We start from the raw sequence: 24,570 nt of genomic DNA, 5'->3' as shown, positions 1-24,570 counted from the left end.
CCAATACACATAGACACACACACAAATATACACGTTGCTAGTTGGCCGTTGACCCAGAAAAAGAGTTCATTCGCCCTTTGGAAGGTCTTGTTTTTAATTCTTCAGGGAGACTAGCCGCCGTCCTCACCAAACAAGTCTGGTGCGGGAACCAGTTTAGTCGCCGGTGACCCGACCATGAGGAAGGTAGTACTGGGTTACATGGTACCAGTAGCATATGACATGACCTGACATAAGTATGTATATACATATACATATATACAAATATATATACTTATATATATATATGTATATATATACATATATATATGTATATACATACATGTATATATATATATATATATATATATATATATATATATATATATATATATATATATAATCTCCGAGATATCAGAGTGGCTCAATCTAGCGTGATTCGAAATCTCTCTAGGTTCAGGCACTTCCGCTAGAAGGGTGATGTTATTATGAAGTATAAAATTATAAATTAAATTATTAGTGGATATGTTTTTGCAAATTTTTCGATCAGACATAGCGCTATTATGATCAATACGGTTACTTCTGTTTTTATTTTTTGAAAGACTCTAATAGATGGATTTTATATAAAAGAAAAACTGGTTGAGATTGCTGTGTTATCAGAAAACAACATACAGATCATGAAAGTTTGAGAACGCGAGTAAAAATTAAGTTTAATTACTGCAAAACAATGTGAGATCCAAATATGCCGGTTTAGTACATTAAAAGAAGTAATTGTTATTGATGTCTTTAAATTCAGGTTACAGAATACTTTTTCAACTCTCTGTAATTTAATATTCAAATTCCTCATTACAAATTCCATTAAAACGCATTAAAATCTGTCAATTAGATTGTTTCTGCAGCGTAGCCATTATCTCTTTACTGGATGCAAAACAATACAAAGCACGCTATTAAACCACGCATTCAATGCGAATAGAGAATCGGGTGCTCTTTCAACGAATTCTGTAATGCAAGAGAAGCTAGATAGGGACGATAAACACATATAAAGATAGTGTTTTATTCAGTATACTGATCTCTCACAAACAGTACTGTGCTACGACAAAAAAAAATAATAGAAACACCAAGAAAAATATGTTGGGGATTAATGATACACACATCAACATCTTATATGTAAAAGTTATGGATTTATGAATTGCCCAAGTGGATGCATATATGCTTACTAAACTGATACCACTCAAATTGACTGGTATGCAGAATGCAAAATGTTACGTTTTAGGAGTGAAACGAGTGTGATATTCTATCCGTGAAGTGTGGAATAGCTACAGGCTAAATAATTTCTACATTAAACACATCAAAGCAGGTTGAGAACTACTAAATAATCTGTTAAAGATGATCAACATGGTAGGTCTAACGGGTATTATACAACAAGCGTTTTTATTATGCCCTGGTTTACTGCATATAAAAACGGACGCATGGATTGTAGACATTTTCGCTTATTCAGCATCTCTGATGTTTAGGAATTGTTTTTCTCCGTATAGCGGAATTATTTTAATTATATATGCATGCATCTTTAATCACATATTATACTAACCTGGTCATTTTAATTTCTTCTGACATGGTTTATTATATAGATAATAATCTTTATAAAGCAGTTAACAGAGATGGGTTCATTGCTTCTATAGCTTTATTTAAACTGTTTTTTGTAGACAACACTTACCTCTATAACAACGTTTGACCGATACAAATTCGACCATAGGGTACATATCCCTCCTAAAAAATTAGATATACCTAATTAACCACTGAACTTAAATCTGATATAAAATATGAACCAAATCTGCTATTACTTGACCGCTATTAAAATTCGTTTTCTGTTATTTAGACATTTCCCAGAATTATCAAATATTTAGAAATCTTCAATTAAGATCATTTACTTAAGATTCATGAAGATCGACTCGTTATTAAAAATCCTCCCGATAGCACAGTTATTTAGAAATATTCCACCTAGAGTAGTAATTCAGAAATCTCCCAGACAGTTAAGTTATTCAGAAATCATTCCGATCGATCAGTAATTCAGAAATCTCCAGGATTAATCAGTTAATTCACAATTATTCAGATCGACTAAGTATTAAAGATTCTTTTGGATAAATCTATAATTCAGTTATTGTGATCTTTCCGGGTAACCTTAACATTGTGAATACTCAGCGATCCTTAATGGGGATGTCCTGTTCACATATGCGTCGTGAATATTCCGTAAGTCCTCTAGGCGTAGCAACATCTTATAGATTCGGTTGGTCAGTGTCTATTTCACCTTCGGGTGGATATGCCGTTGTCTATCTGGAAGTGAATAGATTTCCATGCACGCAATAGAAATACATACTCATAAATCTCTATTCTATCGTTCAGTTGTTTATTTTAACAAACACTCTGGAGTCCCAATTAGATTTAATTACTCTCAGTTTAAACGGTAGATATGGACGGGTAGAGAAGGGAGCGGCGACGACTCTTCGATTAGGATCAGATTCGCTAAAAACTCAGCTTTAACTCACGGATTTTTGCGCGTGATGCGTTTGTATACAGCCGTATTGGGGTAGGGTAGGTTGCTCTCTTGGCCAATCGCCTGTAAGTACGTTATCCCAGGGGATTCTCGATTTTCTGCATGCACCTGCGTATCTGCGAACGTTTGGAGATTCGGTTCTCACGATCAGGTGATGTTAACCCTGTGCCCCCCCCCTGTCTGGCCTCAAAAACGAAAGTATATGTCGCTATGCTTTCAAAACGGCATTAAATTGTCACTTTCACCAAGCAATCAGATTTATATGTTGGGTTTATAAGAAAAATAATAAAATTTATAACTAAACCCAAAGTCGGCCGCCATTGCCCGGGCATACAATATTACTTAAGAAATAACATGGGCATAGTGGCTCGTCATTCTCCAGACTTTCGGGAGTCTCAACCTCTGGAGGTCTACCGCTCCTTGAGGTAGTCACGTCACAATATTGCCCAGATTAATAAGTCAGTTAGTTATCTTTAAGATTAATCAGCAATTTGGAAAATTACAGATCCATCAGTTATTTAGTAATCTTCACGATTGACCATTAATTCAGAAATCCTTTAGACCAATCAGTTATTATGAAATTCCCAGGTCAGACAGTTACTTAGAGATCTTATAAATAGATCGGTAATTCAGAAACCTTTCAAATAGGTCAATTATATAGAAATCGTTTAGATTGGTTAGTCATTCACAAATCTCTCAGATAAATCAATTATTCCGAAGTGTCTCGATCCAAAATATTCTGTTGATTTGGTATTTTGCTATCTTCTAGATGGATAATCCACTTAGAAATCTTAAGATTGGTCTCCCAGATATTTATGTTATTTAGAAATATCGCAGTTTTTTTAAAAACTTTTAAAGGGAGTCACTGCTTAAGCAATATCCCAGAGAATAAAATGTATCGTGATGTGTAAAAGTTGTCTACTTTCAGTCAGGAAATATTATGTTAGGGATAGAAAATAATATATGGAGTGTATTCGTTGAAGTAGTTATGGAAGGTATCCTGTTCTACCGTAATATCTTGAAAAAGAAAACTTTGTTTCTATTTGTCAGACAACTAATAAAATAATGGCAATAATAAAATATATGAACGAAACAAAAAATATTCTATGCCATCGACATTAGCAGACTATTTGATGCATTATTGTTTAGCAACATATTACTCGATGCAGCTTTGTTCATCTTGGGCTCAACACTTATCTTTAGCTGCTTTTGGTTATTCTATATATCAATGACAAAAATTCTACCGAAGTTATGAATACACATCATTTGAAATATAGCTTAAATACGTATAAACTAATTTTATATTGAAATACTAATAATTTAACGGTTCACTAAACACATGAAAACACAATAATGTTGTGTAATTTACCTTTCATGCTGAAGCTTTACAGTGTACTATTTGCGATGATGTCACTCCAGTATTTATCATTTAATCTTAGTATTTATAAAGCAAATATGTGTCTGGAAGTAGAGAAACCGTGAGAAAATATTCGATATATCTTACATGAAAATTAACGATTAAAATTTGAAAAAATATATATTTTGTTCTACGTTAAATGTTACTATTATTTAAATGTCATAGCTTGGTTGTTGATGTTTTTTCAATAATTTCGCAATATTTTACAAATGAATACCATCTTATTAAACTAGCTATTGAGGTAAGAACACTGGATGATTTAAATATGGGTTACTGGCGTTATGTGACACGTGACGTAAAACGGCCACTTTATGGCAAAGCGATTAATAAGAAGAAAAAACGTACGAACAAGAATAAAAGTGTTAAATAAGTATTTTTTTTTATTAATGTAGTGGCCGAACCATATAATTTATTTCTACAGTGGTTTTAAAGAAAAACACAAAGTAGAAATGTAAAAAAATAATTCAATGACAAAATATACAATTGATGGCTTAATACAAAATAAAATATAACTCATAACTCGCAGTATATTCGACGACAATGTAAAGCATATTTCAGTTTATAAAGAGTACATGCAACATATGATCTTTTTTGGTATAACAAAAGATTCTTGACTCTAAATCAGGTTTTTATTCGTCTAGATTAAAGATCATCTTAAATTTCTACAAACCGGACCTGTTTACCGGTGCTGCCCCTTCACTCTCAAAAAGTAAAGAGAAGGTATGGGGCGATAGCATGCAAATACTTTGTGAATTGAAAAAAAAAACAATTAATTGAATGTGTAAATCAGTATAAGTTAAAAACAGTGCGAACAATGGTTCATTGGAATAATAATAGAAAGTAAAAAACATAAGTTTAAAAGGTTAGGGATTCTCAAAGTATATGGACTATTTGGAAAGCCGTTCTAGCTGTTTTTGTTTGTTGTTCAAGTTGTCCTTTTTTCCAACTCATCAACACATAGTATTTAAGTAAATTTCATTTTTATGTAGTTTTTTTTATAACCTGTAAAACAGAGCAATTACATTTTTGTGCACTTCACTTATTTGAGTATTGTAAAGTTAAGAACGGTGTTTTAAATAGAAATCTCAATCTCCCCATATTAAGAACAGCTTTCTGAATAGACATCAGCCGCCTTATTATCTAAACAACAGCGTTCAGAATAGACACCACCACATTCTCATGTAAAGAACGACTTTCAGAGTAAACACACCCTATTTTTATTTAGGGAATGTGGAAACATAATTCCCTCAAATTTAACCGGGCTAATAGTTGTAAACATACCCAATCGCAAATGCTAATAAAATAGGATAGGAGAGAAGATGATGTTTATCACGCATGTGCACAATCCTGGCAGCCAGTGAATTACTGAGCATAATACAAGTCTTTATATCTTTATAAGTACTTTTCTCCGAAAAATTTGAATGAGATTTTCTTAATCAGCATTATCGAAAAAAGTAGTTATTATAAAGAACACTTTGGCGGTGGACCTTATGTACAAAATTAACGCGTTGCAATTTCGCGTATCAGACCAGAAAACAAATTTTAATTGTCTTCCGCCGAATATCCTTCCCTATGTAATGACATTTACGTTGAAACTGTAGTGTCGATAATCGATGAAAAAAATCGGTAATTGTGACTAACACCAGATACTTACTTGCAAACAAGTGTTAGTTCTGTCAATTGAGGTACGGCAGCAAAAAATGGAACAGATCTAAACAGGTAATCTTGCAGAATTCGACCCGGATTCTGTGGATATCCCGTCAATCATGGATAGGGCATGAGCGATAATCATCGTATTAAGCCGAACTCCGTAACAAACGTGGAATTATGTCGTCTTTTCTAGGGCGATAGTTATTTTCGTTGCAGTTTGTAGATAAATAAAAAAAGGTGCAAAAATCAATTGAAATGCAGATTTATGTTTAAATAAATACCTCTTTGAATGAAAATTCTATGTGGGCTAGCACATACTCAAAATATGACAAATTCTGAAAGAAAAATTAAAAACGAAGAGAATAGTTTTAACTTAAAAAAATACAATATTTATTTCCTAAAATATTAATGGATTAATTATATAATCCGATGAATATATATTTTTTTTAAATTTTCAGTACAAATATAAAAAGAAAAAAGAACAACTAAGTTTCAAGCAAGCCTAATCATTGGGAAAACATTTTATAATATTTAATTGTTTGGAATTTTTCGTTAAAAAAGAAATAGTCGTTTTCCTTCGGTAATTTGGTGTATTACACACACACACAACCACAACCACATACAAACACAAACACGCGCACACACGCACACACACACACATATATATATATATATATATATATATATATACATATAGAGAAAGAGAAAGAGAAAGAGAAAGAGAGAGAGCGAAACTATATAAACAGATAGTAAAGGACATGAGAGTAAATCGAAGTGTTGTCTTATTTATGCATTTAAGAGTATCATATTTTGTAGCAGTTACAAACATATAAATATTAAGTAATCAGAAACAGCATATAAGTTTTTTTTTTATTCACAATTAATATAATAATACTAGACTACCCTTAACCCGTTGAGTCAGTATGTTATATTAGCTATGGAATTTATGTATAAGCGTGATACTTGTGACGTAAAAAATACTTTTTTGTGACACACTAGAAACATTTCTATAAAAGTGTATTAGAAGGAAAAAAGAATATAGATAGATTTCTATGAGTCGTTCTGTTTATAATTGTTTATTTTTATATACTTATAGGTAAATGTGCACTGAACAAATACCATAATACTTAAAGTTAAATTCAAATTTTGACATATCTTTTTATTTAAACGCGAAAAAGAGCAATTGGTAAACTGAAAACGTACACAGAAAAACAATACACTTTATTGTCGTAGTGATTGTTTATTTGTAACGGAAATAAAAAAAAACATATATTCGGGGTTATTTATTTATGTTGGGAATGTAGAAGGAAATTAATGAATCTTTATTTTAAATGCATATTAAAAATGAAGCATAAATTTAAAAAAAATGAAGGCGGTGGGTAAATCGCCGTTGTAAACGCTCTTATGGTTGTCAACGGGTTAACTTAAACGTAATAGGGGGATGAACGATGTAAAAAAATGCATAAGGTATTACAATTTGTTTATTTGGATAATTTTAAACGTGAAAAATACAATTGGGACGTTGAACAATATGTTGTTTGTCGCGTTGATTATTTGTTTATGTACGCAACTGAAGTCGTAAACCGGATGTTGGGTTACAACACCCGTTACAAGGTCATTTGAGTTTAATAATTTTACAGATTTGCATTTATCTTGTATATAACTTTACTTTGAAATTAGTGAATATTCATATTTATTATATTCATGACTTTTACTTTGACTAAGTCTTTTCTGAAACACGTCTCAATTACAGGATTGAGAGCACAGATAGTCCGGTTAGTGGATTATTTTTTAATGATGTTTGATTTAAAAAATATATTGTTATATAAATGTAACTGCACCTTGACAAAACCCTCAAACAGACTTGATAGCCCTCGTGATTTCTAAACAATTGATCCCTGACTAATGTACATATCTACCCATATTAATATTCTAACAATGTTTAATATTTTCTCAATAAATTTTTATTAAATTGCATTTATTTATTTTGACGATTTGAATAATTTCAAATATTATCATTCTTTTAGAGTATATATACAACACAAAGGGGGAATATCACATAATACCATAAAGTTGTATAAAAATGTGCATAGACAATAAATATGAGAGGCCAAACTAATGCAAGTACCTGTTTTTTTTAAACAGGAAAAAACAAAGAGGGGCCCAGTACATGTTTAATATGAATTTAATAAACACTTCTTTTATTTCAAGAAAGTTGTCTCTAGCATTAAGTCAACGAAATACACGAATAAAATGACAATGATTTTTATTAATGCAGAGAAATTAAATATTATAACACTTATGACTTGGGATTTAATTGTTTATAAAAGAATAAAGCGTTTTATTTGTGTATTTTGACTCACTGATTATGTTATTTCAGTAAATATGTCAGGCTTCATTTTGACGAAGAAATTTTATCGGCTATTAAGCTGTAGGCTTTATGTACCATTTTTGGTAGGTTGTAACTCTAAATTCTAAATTGGTAGAACGAATAAAAACACGTTTTAATATGGATTCCACCCATGTAACTAAACAGGGATATTGAAGAAACGTATATGTATTGAGAAAACCCATTGTGTTTGTTTTAAATTTATTTGATTTAGCGTTTTAATAAAATTTTAAAATTCCAATTAAGTAACGTCTATAAAACTGAATATATTAAATATAAGATACAAATTAAATGTTCCATGTAGTAGATAAAGCTAATTATGTAACAAATGCCGATTATAATAAAAGAAAATCAAAAGAAGCCCTAAATGAGCAAGGTACGGTTCATATTGCCCTAAATATAATCCCCCAAAGGACAGTTATCCGTTCCGTTTTTGTTGTATAGGTTATATGTACATTGAACTCTATTTGTGATTATATCGGCTGCACTAATACAAAACGACTAGTCGAGCATAGACACGCTCATATATATATATATATATATATATATATATATATATATATATATATATATATATATATATATGTGTGTGTGTGTGTGTGTATATACACGTTATACAAATTCAATAAACACGTAAATTCATGCACGTTTGTACAATAAAACTGCTATATGCAACTATTATATAGAGAAACATATAAACCACTATTACATGTTGTCTGTTTACAGCTCTGCATTTTAACATTATAATTGCATAGTTTGTAAATGCTTATGATATAATATTGATTCAATTTCGTATTTGCAACTTTTACTTAGACATTGAATACCACCTTACCATATATTTTTATAGGGTATCCATGCTCTTACATATGAGTAACTGTGTCAATATGATTTTGTTAATATGCACGCAAATATGTTTAGATGTATAATAATCCAGTTTGCTATCAATTACCATTACTTGTCTATAATCCATGAAGTTTGATTCCGTTCTCTAAAATAAATATCGGCACGTCACTTCCTATGTAGTCTTAATTTAAGATATGCAATTAATTGCATCGTTTTTCAGCCCTTACACAGGTTTACCTTCCGATGATTGCAGTTACTTATAGCCACGTATATAATAAATCGAATTATTTTTGTTTATATTATATTCATTCACATCGATCATTTCTCTCTGACACGAAATTCCAGTCAATTCTGCAACTCAATAAATCTCTGACTAAAAATTACGTGAAACAAAAACATTTAAATTAATGTAAGACCGATTTTCCTAAGAGTTTGTTAAACGTTGAACGAGTGCGTTCAAGTGTGACGTTTTTACCAGCATATGTGAACGGCTATAAAACAGAAATTATAAACAAAACATAGTGATGCCAACAATACAAAAATTCTCAACGGTTTTCGCTTATATCCTTCGTGGCTTTCTAGAACTTCCTTCATTGAGGTTTCCTGTATCATATTCGGGTCTCCTCTATTGTTTGTTAATCGTTAATTGATCCCCCGACAAGAGGAGGGTGGAACTGTAAATTAACCCTTAACCGTTCGTCAGTTCGTCCGTTTGTCTGTAAGCACTTTTCTCATAAACTACGACTTCGGACTTTTTTTAAAATTTTGCACAAACGTTACATGCTATTGGCAAACAATAACAGAACGGATTTTCCGGGAAAACTCTGGTTGCCTTCCTAGTGGGTTTCTTTCGGGTTAAAATGGATGAAATTAACATTTTTGTGCTTATTAAAAACATTGATGCCTTGGATTTTATAAACTCTCTGAAAAGTTGTAAGTAACCGATTTGTATTTAAGTTTGTTTGTTTATACTTCGCGATTACTCTTGCGAGTTCCCCAGGGGATCTTTTAGGGCTAATAAAAACACTCCACTTTTGGGACTATTTTACCATATTTGTCTAAATTTTTCTCTGTATGTGTATTCAGTCCTTTTGCAGGATTCTGAACTCAAATTTAAATTTGTTGTTTGGGAATTTTAAATGATGGACTTAGTCTTTTTTTTTTTGAGCTGGTGCAGAACTCAAATTTACATAATGTCAGGCCTTAAACTGCACCGTTTGTTCATTCTCACCAAGATTTGACGTCCCCTGGCGACTTTTGAAGCTAAATTGGTGGGAAAGCATATGCTGAATTAAGTCAATTTTATGCTTCGTTCATCGTGTACTCACAGCGGGTTATGCATGCTTCACTTGTTTCCAGCTTGTTAAGGCATATAGGATGACACAGTGACGTTCTTCTTCATTAATCAATTGGAGACACAAAAAATTTATACAACTTCAGAAAATTCAGAATCACTGGAAAACTACGTAGTGTAGTCTTGTATGAATGCTATATTTAAGTATGTATTTCATTTGTTTATAATTCTTTTCTTTTTTAATATTAAACTAGTCATTATCCAAATATAGAAACTTCCCGTAGTGAAAGTTGCGCTTGAATTGTTGTCAACGTCCGACTCGGGAAAATAAACGAAGGAGTTTTCCTCACCTAGAATGTGTTAATTAAAATATATAAATACATGAATATTCTGCTTGACAAAGCAATTTTATTTGTTTTTAATTATAGTTTTACTAAACACACTGAAATAATATATAGATAGATAGATCCCCTGTTATTTTTATTAGGTAATATATATATATATATATATATATATATATATATATATATATATATATATATATTTGAGGAAAAGTTACTATATTTTCCATATATAGTCGAATGACAAAACTTGAACTTACATACGGACATTGTTAGCACTCGGAAACAAAGAAATATGTAATCAGATTCCCCCAAACAACAACATAAATTATTTAACTAATAAAATGAATCCAACAATGATAAACAATGTGTTCCATTAGAAAATGTATACAAATGCGATAGCGTCTGTATTATTTTGTGTGCAATACTTAAATCTCTTTTCTTCCTATAGACGGTCGTTTAATTGTTAGGGGCACCCATTTCTTGTAATAAATGTTGTTCTCGAAATTGTTCATAAGTTTTACTTTCGGATTCGATTAATTGACGTCAGCTATTATTTATAAACATGTTTACCAAAAATTCTCTATAAGTTTGTTTTCAGCTCTGATTTCAGTTAGGGGTACACAGGCTATATATATATATATATATATATATATATATATATATATATATATATATATATATATATCTTCAGTAGTCTGTCGCTGACGACGATGACGTTGCACCATGCCTGTCGGCATGGGCAAAACTAGTGCAGTGATGATTTGAGTGAAAAGTGGGTGCACGCTCCACAGTCCACTATCTTGGCAGACCATCAGCGGTTCCAGTGGCAGGCAGAGACCATGACGACTGGACTGACAGGCTGCTGCAGGAGTGTGCCAAGAGTCCAGTTTGTCAGACTTTGCCTAATGTGTCACCCCAACACAGATTTTCTCGTTGGGGTTTACTCCCCTAGCCCAATGCCAACTAAGGATAACCCACTGGGCTGTGGGGCAGGGGTTGATGTGAGACCAGGGCGTGTCCACACGTCGGTGGGCCATGGACTCACATCTCTGGGGCCCCCTGCTGCTCCGAGGTCCCCTGCTGTTCAGCCTGGAGCCGCGAGGCAACCAGTTACTATGTGTGGCCACGAGGAGGCACAGTAGAGGTCTTGGTGTTAGAGAGGCTGTGTACTGGCAGGGGAAGACTTACGCACTCGAATTCCCTATTCGCACGGGGCTAGCCAGCGGTAGCACTGAAAGCGAGAAAGCACAAGCAAAGCATGCAACTTATACTAAGGAGCATGCAGAGTATGCGACCTATTGCATAATAACCACACTAGAGGCTTCATAACACCCTGTGTATATACATACACTCACACACATATATATATATATGGTAAGACTGCTAATTAGTAAAATATATATGGTAAGACTGCTAATTAATAAAAACCTGAAGAGAGTGCTCAATACTATTGCAAAACATATATGTGGTGTATTTTTTATTAACATTTTATCTGTTTGGTTACATATGTTTCGGATGTTGGACCACGTTTACGATTCAACATCCTCATCAGATCTTACAGAAATGGTTGTCAGTATTTGGAAGAAGTGTTTTAGTAAAATTCCCCATATCATTATTCCTCAATTCCCCTGTTTAACTATCGTGTTTACTCAACTTGGCGAAAATCCTTCTCCACTTCTTCGAATGCACCGTTCGGGGGGCACCTCTAACGAGATAAAACCTGGCCCGGAAACATCGCTGAACTAGTCGGTATCTTTCTTGCAATAATACGAGCAAAATATCTTTCTTTGATGTCCTTCTCCGATTAAAAATGGCTGCTTTGCACACCTTTTATCAGAAAATATTATTTCTTTCATTCTTTTTGATATTGTGCATCTAGAATGAAATTATCCAGCCCCTGTTTTGGATTCTTTGCTATGGTCAACATAAGTGTTCTTCTGATCCTTCAAAACAGTTAATTTAAGCCTGTGGTTATCCTTCCAAGTTGAGGCACTAGGTTGAGCACATCCAGATTTCTTGTTTACCGAGAGTTCGACTTCGAACCGAACCTTTAACCACTGGAAAAAATATGCTTTCACATTTTCTTTTTTAAAATATAAAAACGTATCTGCGTGTAAGTGATTTGCTACTGCGTTTATCATGCAATTCCGTTTTTCTTATATCCTCGCCAAGATGAAGTCTTACCATTTTTAGGATTAATTTTCCAACTTATTATTATATGCGATACTATTGATGATCTGCCTAATAAGTTTGAGTCAATTTAACAAAACTTCATGGAAAATAATTAACAAATCGATTCTTTCTGGGCCCATTGTTTTGCTCATGAGTATATATATATATATATATATATATATATATATATATATATATATATATCAAGGTCTCATGTGTGATATGAAAATAAAGTGGAATATTAGAGAGATATCAATCATAGCAGTTATTTAGGAGCCACAAAGCTCATGAAGAAGAACGTGAACTCCTACCTAACTAATATTCCTGGTGAACCAAGTGCAAAAGAGATCCAGTCAATTGCTCTTAAGGGAACAACGGGGATAGTACAAAGAGCTTTCGGTTAGTTTTACTAAAAAAACAGGGCAGTGTTAGTATCTGGTTTTGCTACCTAATACACAACGTTACAATCTTCAAATGAAGAAAATTAAAAAAAAACACACACACACAAACACACAACACACACACACACACACACATATAAATATATGTATCTATCTATCTCTATCCCTCTGTGTGGATATATATATATATATATATATATATATATATAATAACATAAAAATTACAATTAATTTACCAAAATGATCCAAGATGGTAAAACTAAAATGTATTATAAATATAAAAGAATTAATATTTATAAAGTAATCTCAACCAGATGTAAAAGCTCGATAAAACCAAATAGATAGAGTTTGTAATAAGAGCAAACAGTTAATAAAACATGTTAAGAAACACTTTGAAAAAGAGTTTAAAACATATTTAATCTGAAAGGGAAACACTTGATAAGTGGATAGTCCTTAATCCGCGGAGTTTCGAAGAAATACTTTCCTTCTCATCAGAGGGTAGGAATTATGAAAATGCGAGATCGGATTTTGCATACAAAAGTATTTGATAAAACTACAAGTAAGTCGAAGATTTTACTTGATAACAAAAAGTGAAGCAGAGGGAATCGGGTGAAGAAAAGGGTGATTGCGCGTGAATGGATACTCTGGTAGGTAAATAATCCAATGACGGTAAAATCCAAAAATATAACTCCAAGAAAGTTAATTGAGTTTCCATTTGCACAAGTAAAATCCAAGGAAATCACGTAATCGGAAGATGGTCCAAAATAATCCAAAAGGCCGAAATCCATGGAATAATTCATAAATAAGTACAAAGAAAAGAAAACGGGAAAATGCCAGTAATATTAATAAAAGAAAAATAAGATATGCTTTTCACTCGACTGCCGAGACATAATTATTATTTTATTAATATTATTAGATTTTAGAAATAGTTTTATGTACGATAATAACTTGATGTTTATCTAAAAACAGAGGCAACACACAATATGCTTCGTCAAAGAATTAAGTATATCCTACCAAGGCTAATTTAGTTTATGTATATATATATATATATATATATGTATATATATATATATATATATGTGTGTGTGTGTGTGTATTTGTGCGCGTGTGTAGCTGTATGTATGTACTTGTGTGTGTATGTGTGTCTGAATCCAAGCAGCAAAATGAATGTTCACACTTGTATTTTTTTAAAAAAACCCACAATTTAGGCATAATTTAATGTAACTCTTTAAACAAACCAACCTCATGGTTTTTACATAGACATCACGACTTACCAAGGGTAAGAGGCCACTCAAGGATAAGGGTTAAAGAGTGTACAGTAGACATTGGACAATATAGTAATAATTAGTAATGAAAATTTGGTAAATTTGATAACTTATATAGAAAGGCTCATCAAGAACTTATTTACGTTAGACTTGAAGACAACCATATTGTAGTCAGCCGGAAAGCAGGAAAACGGAAGACAATTCCACAGGCGTGAAGTTCTTAGAAAGAAGCTTTTTTCATGGCATATACGTTTAGGTTTAGGCACAGATAAAGAGTGGGGGGAATTATTGATAGTGTGTACAGCTAGACTAGTGTTTCTTGTGAAAGTTTGGCGAGGGGGGATCATAGACTGAAGCCCAGTTGAACACCTTCCGTGAAAATAACGATACATCAGAGACAAACTCGCAACATCTCTTCTGTGAGATAGAGGTTGCAGCGAAGAGAAAAGGACATCTCCCACCAGGCCACGAAGTCTATTTTGAACTCTATCTAGGCAGGACAAGTCCTTTCTAGCAGCTCCTGCCCAGATGTGGCAACAATATTCCATCCTTAGACGTACCTGGCTTTTATATAGATAGAGAATAGCATCAGCAGTGAGATATTTACCGGATCGATAGAAAGATCACACAATTTTTTCCAGCGGCCTTGGCAACAGATTTGATGTACGTGTTCCATTTAAGATCAGGAGTAAAGGCCAAGCCCAGAAGCCTGTCAAAACTTGAGGCCTCCTGAAGACGAGAGCCATTAATTTCAATTGATGCCAGATGTGGATCAGAATGTTGATGATGTAAAGAGAGAAGCTTGGTTTTAGATGCATTAAAAGTAATCATTGTACTACGTGTTCAAGATCAGAGGAGAGAGAATTGGAGATAAATTGGTCGTTTACTCTCTTAGATGTGCTACCATAAATGGTAGTGTCGTCAGCATAAATGTCTACAAATGATGTAAGGATGTGATTTGGAAGATCATTAATGTAGATCAGGAAAATGTTGGGCCCAGGATGGACCCCTGAGGGACACCGGCATTAATACTGTGAGCTTCTGATTTTTGAGCCTTATCTACTACTCTTATGAACCTATCAGAAAGAAATAATTTAATAATTGAGAAGACATTACTCAGCTATACAATATTTATGAAGTAAACCTTTATGCCATACCCTGTCAAACGCCTTCGATATGTCAAGAGCAATTGCCCTAGAAATGTGGCCTCCGTCGAGAGATTTGCTAATCCTATGAGATATAACTGTAAGCACATCTGCTTTAAATTTAGCAGAACGGAAACCATATTGAGTGTCACTAAGAAGGTTATTTTTGTTGAGATGGTTGATTACTTCTGTATTTAACACAGATTCCAACAACTTACTCATGACGCACAGGAGACTTATTGGCCTGTACTGAGAGGGGGGGTGAGCGATCACCTGAATTCTTAAATACAGACATACTGATGAAATTTTCCAGGGAGATGAGAAACTATTCTCCTTAAGACAACATTTAAACAGTTTTGTATGTATGGGCGCTAGTTCAGGTTGAAGTTTTTTGAGTACTATAATTGGAATACCGTCAGGCCCAGTTGCTTTACTGGAATCAAGGTTTTCGATTAGCTTGGCAACATCACGTACAGATATACGTATATCACATAGCGTGTTTTCTGATACAGGAGGAAATATTGGGGGTTGGCGGCCTTGGTCGCAAAGGGTATAATTAGCTGCAAAGTTCTTGACAAAGAGTTTGGCTTTGTCTGATGCTGACGATATTACCTCAGGTCCATTGATAATAGTTGGGATGGAGCACACGCTTCTGTTCAGGATTCTGTTTTCTATTTTCCAAAACTGGTGGGAACCAAGCCGCTGCTCAGCTACTTTGGACTAAACAGATTGAGCATACAACTCTCTTGCGTTCTTTACTATTTTCTTACAATGGTTGCTGGCAGTCCTGAAAGGGGCTTTAGTTTCCATACATCTATTACGTTGGAAGCAGTGGCAACAGTGATTTCTTTGCGCAATGGCAGCAGCACATTCTGGAGAGAACCATGGCTGGCTGTTAGGTTTTTGCTGAAACTTTTGAGAGGGTATGAAACGGTCAATACCTACAATTAACCATTCCGTCAGGTCTAATACTATAGAGGACCCATCCTTTTTAAACATGGAATGCAGAGGTAGATCAGATATAAATGTACGGAAGCTATCCCAGTCAGCCTTAGTGTATCCATATACTGTACGATGGAGAGGTACGTCTGGGAACATATTACATTTCATTTTTATCTTAATTGATACAGCAGATTGGTCGGAAGATCCAAGAGGCGACAGAACAGAAACTGAACACAGTTCAGGGCAAGTTGTGTGAAAAAGGTCTAGTAGGCTTGCATACTGGCCGTCATTGTCGGGCACACGGGTGGGTTCCAAAAAATCTGAGTGAGGTCATAGGCAATAGAGAAATCATGACAGAACCTCCCCTCATCATCGGTCTTGTTTGAGTGGGTCAAACATTCGACGTTGTGAACATTGAAGTCTCCACTTACGTGAATGTTTGCTAAAGGATAAGCAGATAGGACTTGGTCAATTTTCCCAGATATGCTTTGAAAGATAGTAACTCCGCTGTTTGGGGCCGATAAAGAGTAAATATAAATGCAGTAGTGTGAGTTAAAGCAACCCGGAAGCACATATAGGTAAGTTAGGATCTTCCCTGGAGTTGTCCCTTCCACATGGAAAGCTATCTTTAATATAGGCACATATTCCATGCCCATGGCGATCTTGGAGGTTAGATTTAGAAGTTAAGTTCGAGTATCCTTTAATTGCGAACTCTTCTAGGGAAATAGCCTGTCCATTGCCAGTTTCACTTAAAAATAAAAGGTCTGGTTTAGTCTCCTGTAATTGGGTTTCAACCTCTGGAAGGTTAGAACGTAGACCCCTGATGTTGGAGAAGGAGACATGGTAGTAGGGGTCTACGTTGGAAGTTGGAGAACCGGAGTTAATCGTGTATTTTTTCTTGAAACTTGTCATGATGAAAGTTTGGAATTTGTGGACTAGGTCGTCAGATTTACTTAGAGCAGGACAGAGAGGGGAAACTAAGAGAGAAAAAGAAACGAATATTTTTTTTTATTTGGTAGCTAATGATAAGGTAAAACCGTAACAATTACCCACTTGTATGGCATCGAGAGGGCCTACCAGAAGCTACTGCATGGTCCAGAATCCATTTACCAAATTGCTATACAGCAGCCCCAGTACTTTGCACCTGCTGAGAGGACACCCTCCTTAGTGGTTAATCCAAGGTTCGGGTCCCTGACTCTCAGGCGGATAACGTCAGCCCAGACAAAACGTTTACCTCCAGCACGCTTACTAGTGAAATGGCTTAAAGTATAGACATAGAAACAGAAAATTTCCGCCATCTCTGCCAACTGTTCGCGCAAAATACTGCCAACCTAGAAAACAGCTATTTTTTCTCCCTTTGTCAGAAAAATCACTCATTACAAATGAGGACTGAGGGACAAATAAGAAGAAGCGAGAGTGACAGGAGCTGCCGATAACGCATCCACAATGCGTTTCTACTCTCCATTAAAAAAATTGATTAAGTATTCTACTTAATAAAATCCAACAGACGTGTTTAAGGGAAAATATGGTGATAGATTCCCCTCTCACGAACTAAAAATGAGTACAATTCCATAACCTATTTTTGCAATCAACTCGGTAGATAAATAAACATTTATGGACAAGAAAAAAGCCAGCATTTAATAAAAGAAATACATAAATTAAATGCTGAAATAAAATGTAGTTATTAATATTTAATCTTAAAATTAAAAGTACGAATTAATATTGAAATCACTTATCTCAACAAAAACACTTCCGTCTCCAAAATGCAAACTGTAGTGAAGAATTTAAGTTTAAACAGCGTTCAGAAGATTTTTTTTTAATTAACCGTTAAAAGAAAAGCGTGATTTTATTCTGAACTTTAGCTAATCACGTTTTAAGAAACTTACGATATGAAAGAAAAGCGGATGGTGGGGGTTCCTCCGAAGTTAGTTCGTGACGTTATAACTAATTGCGAGATAAGATGTTCACGGCATTTGATTGTCATTTTATTCTTCTATAATTTTATCTGTTCATATTTGACTTTTAATTGAAATATTCTAGTGTTCACGTCAAGTAAAAAAATAACTTTAAATTGAGGAGGCAAAAAAAGCCCACACAATCGAAAATTGTTATTTTAATGAAACTTTAGTACATTAATGCAACATAAATACAACAGGAACACAATGAACTAGTTTATATTTAGTAGCATAGTTTTTCTTCAACTTGACAGCCTGCAATTCTGTGGAAATTCCTTAAAGTAGACTGCAGCAATACTCCGGGTAAAAAGCATCGTACGTTTCCTTAATTATTGTCCAAAGTTCTTCCAAATTTGAAATGTTATTGCGTAGCTGTTGCTTGATGTAATTTCATATGTTCTCGATAAGATTGAAGTCTACAAATTGTTCCATACACGGAACGTCATTCTCTTCCAGGAACCTCCTGACATTGCCAGCTGTGTAAATGGGAGCATTATCCTGCATGACGATGGAATTACCATCCAAATTCCGACCAAGATAGAGTAGAAACTGCTCAGTCAACATATAATTGTACTTGGTCGAATTAATTCTACCTTGCAAGCGAATTATAGGTCCTCTTCTAATAAGGCTCAACACCAAAACTGAACCTCCACCACCTTGCAGCGTTGGAACTAAGCAGCTAGGATTTGAACTTGTTTTCGTCGCTAAAAATAACTTTTGCCCAATATGAACAGCCATGATCTCCATTGCATCTGACGAATTCCAGACGGCGTTTTCTGTTCTTTACAGAAATCATGGGCTTGCGTCTTGCACCATATCCTCGCAAATTTAATTGCTTTCATTTGTTCTTGACAGTAGAAAGAAGACATGTTTTAACAAGGTTGTACTGTTGTTGGATTTAGAGAGCCGATTCAAATATGTTCCTAAGGCTGCAGATCTTGATAACAGTGTCTTCCCTGTTAGAAGTAAATATAGTACGACCATATTTAGAGGCATCAGGAACACTGCCGGTGTTTTTGGTGTTTTCATACAGTGTGTCGTATCGTTTTCACATCACATTCAATCTGTGGCCGATTCCTCGATTGGATAGACCAGAAAGGTTGGGATTAATAAGCTCCTAGGTATCACTGAGAAAAAGGCGTGGCATATAGACTACATGGTATATTGTGTAACATAGAACTAGAACAATTACGATTAGAGATGATTTGTTGCCTGATGGTGGATATGTTTATATTTTAAACTGATTTAGAGGCGATAATTTAACCTGGTTTTAAGCGAATTTGTTGCTGCGGACTTTCGTTTTGCCTCCTCTATTTGAAGTTTTTGTTTTAATTGACGTGAACACTACAATATTACAATAAAAAGTAAAATATGAACATGTTCAATTATAGTGGAATAAAAGGAGAATCAAATGAGGTATAGGTTAATTAAACAGTTATATTAAATTTAGATTAAATTTGCAGTTAAAAAAAATACAAGTTCGGATTTTATTATTGCCGGCACTGTAATGTATATGTATATATATATATATATATATATATATATATATATATATATATATATATATATATATATATATGTATATATATATATATATATATATATATATATATATATATATATATATATATATATATATATATATATATATATATATGGGGGTGTTTGACAACTTCTCCATTAAAAACTCTAAGACCGATGGTCAGTTACTGATGTTCTATAAACTGTTAAAAAGGATAATATCAGTCGGGGAGATTGTATTGTATATCAATGTTCTAGCCCTGTTAAAGGTTGAGAAAGAAAACAGAAAGCCATAATAATGTAGAAAGTGTATCACAAAGCATAAAAACGACCTAGTTTGGTCCACCATGTATCGGCTGAGACAGTACGGCTTAGTCTTCCGCTATTTATTGAGATACAAGTAGTCTATTAGTAAGTAATATAGGTTTAAACCACCTAAATACCCACCTCTCAAGATAATAACTCCAGACGGTTTATCACTATTTTTTCCTCTTTGGAGGGATTATATACCGCTCATCAGTTTTCCTATTTTCTGTTCGAAGGTCGACGTTAACCTGTACTTTGAGGAAACGCAATATCAATTTTGTCGCAAACGGTTTCAATTGCCCCTACGTATTGAGAAAATCATTGTCTATGGTGAATTAATTTTTCTTGTGTACCTGCAATGAAAGCGTTGTATTTACATTTTTCATGTATTAGTTGCGAGAATTTTATAAAACACTTGATTACATGCGTTGGTAAACACATCACAACTAAGTATGGTCAGTACATCTCACCTAGGACCCCGGTTGTAATAATCCATCAGATAAGAGGACATTATTGTCCGAGTGGTTTCAATTATTGTTGTTAACCTAATGAACTCCCTAATTCTCAAAGGCGGCAGGTACAACGGTCCAGAAGTTCTTCGAGTGTGTTGAAAAACAGTTTTAGTTCGAATAGTTTGCTGCACGTAATATCTATAACTCTCGGCAAATAATGTTCTAATACTGAGAAAAATAGTGTTTTGACTGGTAGCTTAATCTCCACGCACGACTTATATTTTTGCGAGTATCTTTTTTTTTTTCTCCTTTAATCAATGTTTTCTGAACTCTTGATTGCTTGAATTCAGCTTCTTTTCTTTATATGTTGGAGGTATTTTATATTCGAGTGATCTCTCTCTGTTCGAAATCAAACGTGGTCACAGTTAATCCCCCCTTTAAGTGCTGCAAAATGGAAACAGAATGCCAGAATAATGTAAAACATGAATTGCAAACATACAGTAAGTGGGGTCTGCATAATGCGCGGTACTCATTGGACAATATGAATAATGATTAAAAATATATCACGTCAGCAAACTTGGACTTTGATAGCGAAAAAACAATGAGTCTTATATTAACTATCTATTAGAATCCGAATCCGAAACCGAACACCTGGTGTGCTGTGGTAATTCATATTAAAAATAACGGAAGTTCATATTGGAGAGAGGTATAACGGGAGTTCATATTGGAGAGATGTATAATGGGGGTTCATATTGGGGGCACATATATAACAATGGTGATGACAATTCTGGTGGAAAGAAATTTATAACAGTTCTTTGTACATCACGGCGACTGAAATGATCAATATGGAGGGAGACATTTGTAACAGTCTGAGATGATCCTTGGACACCGCATATAGAGGGGAGGAGATATTTCACTTATGATGGAAGAGGCACATTACTTTTAAGGGGGTTATAGAAGAGTTCGTTATAGATGAATACAAAAACACATTTACATTTTCGGCTCTAAGGAATAACGACACGAGGCAACAGTTACAAAGTTTCTTTCTTCTTCAACCGGCCAATCGGTGATGTCAGGAACACAAGCTTTTTCGACTACATGGTCTACTCTCCTCCTTTTCGCTTCGAAAGGGCTATTCTCCCGATCCATTTCACCTCTTCAACAATTCCACTTAAAATTCTTCGTCCAAATGTGTTCTGGTACTTCTTGCGGATGGTTGTTCTACTAATTAGAGCTTGGCCTCAATTTTTAACTATTTTATTTATTCTGGGACATACACTAAATCTTATTTACTTACAACTTTGTGGTAGGCTTCTACTTATCATACTGATTCACTCAGACATCCTGGCTTGGACACTTGGAACTCGATAAAGATATTAGAAACATTCCCCTTGCATATTTAACCGCATCCACTGCGCCAAAATTCCTACTTGCATCACAGAGAGAAAATACGTGATAACAGGATATCTATATAACTCCCGTTCAAGAATTGTCCTTTTTTAATCGTACCCTTTTAAAAAAAACACCTGGAAAGCTGAAATATTCACTAAAATCACTAAAATGGCATTCATATAAAAGCACATTACACACGCTGTCTAGCATAGACTCTTCTAAAAATCATTTGATTGACGGCTCTAAACCCAAACAATTCGACACTTGCTACACATTTCAAAATAATCCTATTTGAATGACTCCAATTTCTCGTGGGTAAACACTAATGTATCATCTTTTCTTTTTTTTACATTATCTGTGTGTGTCTGTGTGTGTGTGTCTGTCTGGATATTCCAAAACAATTCAATGTCATTTACTAATGAACTTTACGCCAAATGTACACATATCTTCGATTTTTCATTTTCGTGTGTGAGTGTGTTTTTCCTCTTCATTTCTACAGTTGTTTCTTTTTACTTTTTGCGGCATATCGTCCTTATTGTGAACATCTTTTCCGTGTGTGTGTATACGATTCTTTTTCTTTTTTTTTTACATTGTGTGTATGTGTGCGATAAATCATCTAGCATTTTTTCATGTGATTTAAGGATCATATTTTGTGCCTATTTTTTCCTTAATACATTTTTTCATACTGTTAGTATTATTATCTTTCTTCTCTCTTGTATTTCTTGATTATTGTGTTCAGGTGCATATTTCGTCAACCATTTTTTTTCACGTTGTATTTGTTTTTTTTTTTTTATTTCAAAGGACCGTTTGTTGTGTTCCATGGTATTAGCGAGGCTCTATTTTTTCCGCACCATTTTATGGGTGCCCTCGCAAGGATCACTGAATCACCGAATATTTTGTATAGGGGTTAGGGTTAATGTAAAGATGACGGAAGTTCATATTTGAGACATGTTAACAGAGATAGCGACGATGAGATTAGTGAGGGAGATACATATATAACAGTTCTTTGAACATCATGACGACTGTGATGATAAATATGGAGGGAGATATTTATAAGACTCTGGGGTGATTCTTGTTTACACATATAGAAGGGGGGATATTTCACTTATGATGGAAGATGAACATTACTTGTAAGGGGTTATAGAAGAGTTCGTTATAGATGAATACAAAGGCACATTACCTTTCTTTTCTGTTGTAAGGAATGATGGCATGACACAACAGTTTCAACGTTTTATTCATTCTTCAACCGGCTGGTCGGTGATGTCAGGAACTCAAGCCATTTCAACTACATGGTTTACTCTCCTCTCTTTTACTTCTAAGGGTCTCTCCTCTCGATATCTCCTGATTCTTCTCTGACTCTCTAACTTCGAACCCTCGATTTCTTTTATTGAGAAATCTCCTTTGTTTTTGAGGACAGATTTGTGTTCCCCAAACGTGACTTATTTTCACGTAGATTCACATATATCTGCCCAACACACTTTTGCCAAACAAAGAATCCTTAATTTTAATTGTTTAATATCTAACATAAATATGAAAATGTGTTTAAAACTCGCATTGATCATTCTTTTAACGTACATATTTAATATCCAGATTTGTAAAAGAATGAACTATCGAAAGTTTTCCGACCTAATTATTACTTAGCTTTTTTAATATGATAAACAATAGACTGAGATCTTAATATTCCAATTTCCATTCTGTTTAACACTTGCCTACAGGGTTCAATCCCGGCCTTTTCTTAATATAAGTTCCACTTTTCTAGTAGGTCCTCTTATTACATAAAGGGAATGGTCCTTTTATGTAACATACAGAGCTATGAAAATTATATTTATTAAAATCAATAGTAACAAATGAAGCAAATGCAGGCTCTGTCGGTGGGGCATTAAAATACGCCGACTTCCCCCCTGCAGAGGGTAAAAGTCCCTCAATGGGGGTCCTGGATATGACCTTAAACTATATCCAGTGGTGAGGTCCCAGCTTGTGGGCTTTGGGGAGTGTGGAACCACCCTTTAATTACCATTGCTCCCTGGTCCACTCTGACCCGGAGTGGTAGTATCTTTTATTAGGGTCCCAACTGTGGGTTAAATAGAAACCGACATGAAAACAACAAATATATTCTATTAAAAACATTTTTTCTTCCAAATCTTTGGATTCGGCATTAAATAACCCGAAAAGGGTTGATACGCCGTAAAACAAAAACAACCAACAACCAAACGAAGCAAATGCATGCACTTAAAAACTTAGATTTAAGCATTATTTTAGAGACAGTATGCTGGAATTAATAGTATATCTATATACATCTCTCTCTCTCTATATATATATATATATATATATAAATATATATATATATATATATATATATATATATATCTTAAGGAGAATACTGTGTGAAATTTAGAAATCCAGTCTCTTAAAATTCTGAATTGTACCAAGTAATCAGCCAGAAACACTAGTACACAAATATACCGGGCGGTATAGGCAGTTTAGCATAGTGATTACACGGCAGAACAGATTCCGTAAAACTCTAACTAAAACCGAGAATTCTCATTGTTCTGTCA

Source organism: Euprymna scolopes, chromosome 31 (genome assembly GCF_053919585.1).
Source record: "Euprymna scolopes isolate OS-2025 chromosome 31, ASM5391958v1, whole genome shotgun sequence".
Lineage (NCBI taxonomy): Eukaryota > Metazoa > Mollusca > Cephalopoda > Sepiida > Sepiolidae > Euprymna > Euprymna scolopes.
This window is presented reverse-complemented; position numbering follows the sequence as displayed.